Genomic DNA, 5991 nt, shown 5'->3' with positions numbered 1-5991 from the left:
AGAGAACACTCCATAATTTGGTATGTGATGGAGAGTCGAAGGCAGATTTAAGGTCAATGAAAGCAGCGAATAGTTTACCTCCTGGTTTTCGAATTCTGGATTGGATAAGTGTAAGTAGGGAGAATACATGTTCCAGCGTTCCCATTCCTTTTCTAAAGCCGGCTTGTTCAGGTGCGATCTTGTTGTTGTTGTCAGACCACGCTTGCAGCCTTTTTGTTAGGATGGATGTAAATAATTTCAAAATAGTTGCGGCAAGAGCAATGGGTCGATAATTGGATGGTTCATTTTTATCTCCTTTTTTGAAAACTGGTTGGAGGAGAATCACTGACCATTCATCTGGGATGGAGCCGTCCTCCAAGATTTTGTTGAAACATGCGGTAAGGTTACTTATATAAGCCGATGTTAATTCCTTCCAGACATCTGAGGGTATGCCATCGTGCCCAGGGGCTTTTTTTGGTTTAATTTGTTTGAGGGCAGAATTCAGTTCATCATACGTGATGGGGGAGCTAACGTCATCATCAGAGTAGGTTTGACGAGGATGCCCAGTAATTTGAGTGTGAGCAGATTTCTCTTTAAATAGGGATGAAAAGTGGTCAATCCAGGAGGTGGGGGTAACAGGTGAAGAGGTAATGACTCTTGGTCGCAGTTTCTTGACTGTTTCCCAAAATTTATCTGGTCGTTTATGATTAAGGAGTGATTTGACGTAATCTTGGGTTTATTGTAGTTTTTTCTCTCTTTTACATTTCACATAGGAATTTCTTCTGGATAAATATATTTGTCGTAATTCATCAGTGGGATCTTTTCTGTAGGTTCGGAGACTGGAGCGGGCTTGATGTTTTAGTAGTTTGCATTCAGTGTCGAACCAACTTGCTTTCGTTATTTTGGTACTGGGGGAAATTTTTATATCTTTAATCATTTCGCATACAGTGAGAGATTGTACAACATTAGAAATGAAGGTGGTATATGGGTTGGAATCATTTGTTGGAGGTAGGCATGTTGTAAATTTATAGGTCAAGAAGGGGTCCCACTTTACTCGTATTATTGTTGACGTAGATATTCCTTTTACTGAAGTGAAGGTTGGCAAAGGAGAGGCGCTGTTATTATTAATCTCAAGTTGGATAGGATGATGGTAAGCGGATAGGCAGTCATTGACATTAAAATTGATTATTTGGTGTAGAATATTATTGGAAACGAGACAAATATCAGGAGAGCTGGCACCGTTCGCGTTGGTAAAGGTAAAACGCCCTGGAGAGTCGTTGGTTGCAAATCCATTTAAAATGCATAGATTATTGGAGTGGACTAGTTTATCAATTTTGCCCCTCTAATGTTACTGGTTTTGTCACGGCATTCACGTTTCATCTCGGAATTTGTGTCTGATAAATTTGGGATTTCGCCGGTTCTAGCGTTGAGGTCACCTATGATGATAAGATTAGGTGTGTTAATTGTTAGCTCAGCTATTGACTCGCAAAAATCATTAAAATAGGAATCTCCTTGTTCATTTGGGGGGAAGTAGCAAGAGAGGAGGGAAAAGTCATCTAAATCTAGCTTTATGGAGGATTTGGTTGTTGAGATTTGGACAACCTTGATTCCGCTCTTGATTCCTAGGAGGAGCCCCCCACTTTTCCTCCCTTTAGTATTTATTCTGGTTGCCTCGACCGATACGAAGTTGTAAGAAGGCAGGAAGTTTTTGGTGGTGTGTGTCTCCTCGTCGGAGCACCACGTCTCACATATAAATAAAATATCCGGGTTCATATTAATAATTTCTTGATAAAAAAAGAAGTCTTTAGTCCGAAGTCCATCCACATTCCACGAGATAATTCTCGTTCTCGTAGAGCTATTTACAGGGATTTCATTAATTTTGCAAGGGCGGCCGAATCCTCATGTTGAGGAATCGCGTCGTTGTTGGTTGGGTCGGGGACGATTTGGAGGTGCATGTTTGCCTTTAGCTCTTTTTGTCATGGTGCCGTCATCCTTAAGGTCATACCAGTCCTCGTCCGCTTGGATAGCATAATCATAGACATGCACCTTTTTTGCTGTCCCGTTGTCTATAAATAATTTTTAGCATAAAAAAACCTTAAATTTCTAGTTTTACCTTAAAGCATAAAAATATTTCCAAATTTTGTCAAATTTTTCTTCCGTAAAGAAATTATGGGGAAACTTAACTAACAATAATATTGCAGAGGGGTTAATTACAACATAAGCTCTGTAAATTGATTATAGAACTAAGAACTTCGAAAAAAAACATAAATGAGACGTCAGTCCAACTACACGACATAGCTTCCAAATTAATAATGGGATTTTAAAACATGGTGTAATTTCCATTTGTACGGTAAAAATAGAGTCGCTCTTGGTGAAGGGTGTCGGCGGAAGAACACGAGCTGCTAGGCTAGGTCCGAATAAATAGGAATATCCTTGTCGTTCTCAAAGTACTCCTTCTTTCTTGCCAATGCATTTCTATAAATTTTCAAAAAAAATAATCTGAAATTAGCTATTTGTTTGTGTGACAATTTGTCATATTTTATTATTATTATTAATGTTGCGAAAAGTAATTAGTATGACGCTTAAAAGTTTATACGTTTAATTAGGATGAAATTTGCGAAAGACACCAACTCCAATGGTCACATTTTGCAGAGATATGTGCATCCGAAGAGGAGAAAACAAGCATAGTAAATTTCTAAAGTTAAAAGTCTGTCAACTTTAGAGAGGGTTTTCTCCTATTTGGATGCAAATTTCTCTGCAAAATGTGACCATTGGAGTTGGTGTCTTTCGCAAATTTCATATTTATTAAATTTGAAATCGATTGACCCTAGTTTAATCAAAATCTGAGGCCACACGCTGAGCGACCTCCATTGTTAGAATTGTTTAACTTACGAACTTCGATGCCAAATGTTTTTAATGGGCCTCCTCAGACAGATCTCAAAAATTTCGCTTGCTTCGCTTGGTTAGAAATGTCGCTTACGTTAGCGAAGGTGCATCATCACCGTCACTCAAACAACCAATCAGAGCTCGCCATTCTAAGCGAGCGAAAATCTGGGGAAGCGAGGCTCTCGAGTAGAGTTAGTGTCGCTTACTTTTTCTCTCCTCATCTGCTGCTGTTGTGAATTTTAAAATTCGCGCACAGTCTCACCTTAACTGTTTGTCTCTCTTTGCTGTAGCAAATCTTTGGGCGAATTATTAAGCGAAAAGAGTTCAGTCAGATTTACTTCGCTAGTTCGCTTAATGCAGCGAAATTTTTAACCAAGCGAATCAAGCGAATTTTTTGAGATGTGACTGAGGAGCCCCAATGTAAAAAAGATGATTTTATGATTTAAATGTCACAGATCCTATATAAGTAGTTTTGTTGAACGGGATGTAAAATATATTCAAAATTTAGGAACTTTGAGAGCTATAAGCAAACTATGGTGGGGCTTGTCCTTGTGGAAGTGCCTTAAATTAGCAAATATCTCTGCCAATGTGCCCATTCGGAGATCGTGTCTTTCGCAAATTCCATACCAATCAATCATTTACAAAATTATGAACTTACCAAAAAATGGCAAATGAGATATCAATCCAACTACACGAAGCTTCCAAATTATTAATAGGATTTAAGAAAATTTTACAATTTTCATTTTTACTGTAAAAATATTTAATCTTAAACTTTGTCAACTTTAACTCCATTTACAAATTATGGGGAAATTTAACTAACGAATAATTTTAGCAGATACGAAGTTCTTTATCTACAGTGGGGAGTAGCTAAAGAATGGATGTAAACAAACAGATCGGGGTGGGGTCCATCCAAAACAATGTGTATATAAGTGGCTCTATTGACCGTGGTCAGAAGTATTACTTAAAAATTATTGTGTAAATAATTGTCATAAAGAAATAATGAGAATTTTATGGTTATCGTAATTTGATGGTTATCATAAGGACATGGTACCTGGAACATGACACGAGTTTTAACCTCGCGGAATCTTATACATACAACACATGCCTCGTGTATGTGTGTATGGGATTGTAGGTTACTGTGCATTTGTCATAAGTTACATTAACCGAATGAGCGGAATTATTTTATTATTTAACACCAGTTATTTTCACTCATTTTCACTCATTCGGCTAATGTAACTTATGACAAATGCACAGTAACCTACAATCCCATACAAACATACACGAGGCATGTGTTGTATGTATAAGATTCCGCGAGGTTAAAACTCGTGTCATGTTCCAGGTACCATGTCCTTATGATAACCATCAAATTACGATAACCATAAAATTCTCATTATTTCTTTATGACAATTATTTACACAATAATTTTTAAGTAATACTTCTGACCACGGTCAATAGAGCCACTTATATACACATTGTTTTGGATGGACCCCACCCCGATCTGTTTGTTTACATCCATTCTTTAGCTACTCCCCACTGTACTTCATTACAAAATATATTAATCTGATTATTGTTTTTATAAAATTACGAACTTCACTAAAAATTACGAAAAACGTATAGATTCAGCTGCCTCCAAATTGTTTATTGCTTTTACGCCATATAGAACTTATAGGGAAATTTAACTGACGTGTTATGTTAAAAGATTACAATGTTCCTTAATCAATTACAAATTTATGTTAAGCTGCTTTATAAAATTACCAAATTTACAAAAAATGCAAATAAGGTATCAATCCAACTACATGACACAACTTCTAAAATATGTGTAGCGTTTAGAAAAATAAGACAATTTCCATTTTTACCGAAGAAGGTAAAAATATTTCCAAAATTTTGTCATACTTTTACGCCATACGGAAATTATGGATGATTTTAACTATCGAGTAATATTAAAAGATTAGTAATTTATGTATAGCTAAAACACAAATTTACATGCATTTATTAAGACCGATAATTATTTTATAAAATTACAAACTTAACAAAAGATTATAAAAAAGCTTCCGACCCAATTGCATGATACGACTTCCAAATTATCGCTTTAAAAATCCGACAATTTCAATTTTCTCGTAAAAATATATGGAACCTATAAGGAAATTTAACTGACAAGTTATATTAAATTATTTCATTAATTACAAATTTATATGAAACTCCATAAATCTTTTATAAAATTACGAACTTTACCAAAAACAAATGCAAATGAAATATCGGTACAGCTACACGACCGGGCTTCCAAATTATTTAGGTTTTTTTTAAATCCGACAATTCGCATTTTTACTGTCAAAAAAATTTCCAACTTTTGTCATACTTTTATTCCATTTACAAATTATGGGAAAATTTAGTTAACAAATGATATTAAAAGATGTGAACCCAGAGTACCCAATAACATTTTTATTTTAGTTACTTCAAACTTTTATAAAATAACAAACTCTACAAAAAATAATTTCTATTTTTACTGTAAAATGTTTCCAAATTTGTCATACTATTATTCCATTTACTCCTAAAAAGTTATACTTTTACTCCATATCGAACAGTTAACTGATAAATAATATTAAAAGGTTGTTTGGTTTCTGGTTAAAATTTCAAAATTTGTATTTAAAAGCTGCTTCAATATTTGATAGAATTACGAACTTTACAAAAAAATGCAAATGAGATATATTGGTAGATATAACTACACGACACGGCTTCCAAATTATTTATAGCACTTAAAAAATCCGACGATTTCCATTTAAGCAATCAAAAAAATTCAAAATTTGGTCATACTTTCATTCCATTTACAAATTATGTGGAAATTTAGTTAACTAATAATATTAATAGATGAATCCCGAGAACCCAATAACATTTTTGTGTCAAATTACTTCAAGCTTTTATAAAATAACAAACTTTACAAAAAATACAAACGAGATATACATCAAACTACACGACTTAGAAATTGTTTATGACATTTATAAAATTATTTGCCATCTTTTACGAATTATTATTATGGAATTTTAAAAAAATGTATCCTTAATTCGAAATATTCTTCTCTTCTAAATCCTTAATTCCAATTAATTCCAAACATCATTCACCTTCCAGTTT

This window comes from Folsomia candida, unplaced genomic scaffold (assembly GCF_002217175.1).
Source record: "Folsomia candida strain VU population unplaced genomic scaffold, ASM221717v1 Fcan01_Sc004, whole genome shotgun sequence".
In the NCBI taxonomy this organism is placed as follows: domain Eukaryota; kingdom Metazoa; phylum Arthropoda; class Collembola; order Entomobryomorpha; family Isotomidae; genus Folsomia; species Folsomia candida.
The sequence above is the reverse complement of the archived record's forward strand: the minus strand, read 5'-3'. Positions refer to the sequence as shown.